We start from the raw sequence: 1,436 nt of genomic DNA on the forward strand, positions 1-1,436 counted from the left end.
TGCTCATAACTCACTTAAAAATTGAACTATCGTAAAAAACCAACATACAAACACAGATAATCTTCTTACCATCAAGTTTCATGATAGGTCGATTCACTCTAATTGTTAAGCTAACGGCATAAAACGTGAACTGCTGAGCGTAAATTTGCTATGTTACGCGTTTGTAAGACGGAGACAACAAATGCGGGTGTGGCGTCCTCGTAATGAACATAAATTATTTTATAATCAAATTAAAATTATTAATTTATGTTTTTCTTAGAAATAATAATTGAATTAAGTAAGTATTAACCATTAAGTTAGACAGCGTTTTTGAGTTGTATATAATTGCGGCTAACTGCAATAATTATATAGGTACGGGAATAAGTAAGCGAATAAATATCTAATTATAAAATTAAACTTAATTAATTGTAGACATTTTTTTTATTTTTATAAAGATAGATAACCTTATAATAAATCTTGTATTACATTTTAAAATCTTAGATTTAAAAAGAATAATTGTTAGGAATTTCTAACTCAAAATGATTTGCACATTTTCGTGATTTTTACGCCTTCTGACAAAGTTTGAACTTTAAATGCTTATAAAAAAAAAACTAAAAAAATTGGAAACTGAAAATGTCCGTAAACAGTTCAAAACAAATCAATATTAACTGTTGAAAATTCTATCGTGTATAGAAAATGCGAATATAAACAACCAGTGAAAATCGCATGTGTGTCCGTTCATTTGTTTTAAAGTTAGGTACACCAAAAACGAAACCGATTTTGCGTAAAATTCCTATTTTTGCTTCAGAGGACGCTACACCCGTTTGTGTTGTTTCCGTCTTACACAAAAACGACATAGCAAAATGTCGTTCACTATTCTCAATAGTGTGCTGTTGGATTTGATACTAGAGTGAAATGACCTATTATCAAACTTTTAGGTACGAACATTATCTGAGTCTTGACGTGGGCGATTTTTTAATATTTTTATTTTCAAGCGAGATATAAGCATTTTTAATTCTTGATATTTCACATATACGCTTATTTTTCTCGAAACTGCAAATATCGAAAAATCGCCCACGATCTAAGACGGAGAAAACACACGCGGGTGTAGCGTCCTCTTAATTTTTCTTTATTTTCAAAGCGCTTTTGAAAACTGTTTGGAATTTTTTACTTTTGGCCCACCAAAGTATACCAATTAGATTCACTTTCCTATTAGAAAAGTTACTGTTGAAGAAAATGTAATCATTTTTACTGTCCTAAAAGGTGATGACAGACACAAAAAAAATACACATCATTGTAAAATCAATACGCATACTCATTCATTGCTCCGCTCAAAACTATCCGACAAAATTAGGTACCTTTTTAATCGAAAAATATAATTTTCAATTATTTTGTTGTAATTTTAAAATATTATTTTTGTGGATATCTACCTTGAAACATTTTAAGTACTATTTATT

This window comes from Acyrthosiphon pisum, chromosome X, assembly GCF_005508785.2.
Source record: "Acyrthosiphon pisum isolate AL4f chromosome X, pea_aphid_22Mar2018_4r6ur, whole genome shotgun sequence".
Classification (NCBI taxonomy): Eukaryota; Metazoa; Arthropoda; class Insecta; order Hemiptera; family Aphididae; genus Acyrthosiphon; species Acyrthosiphon pisum.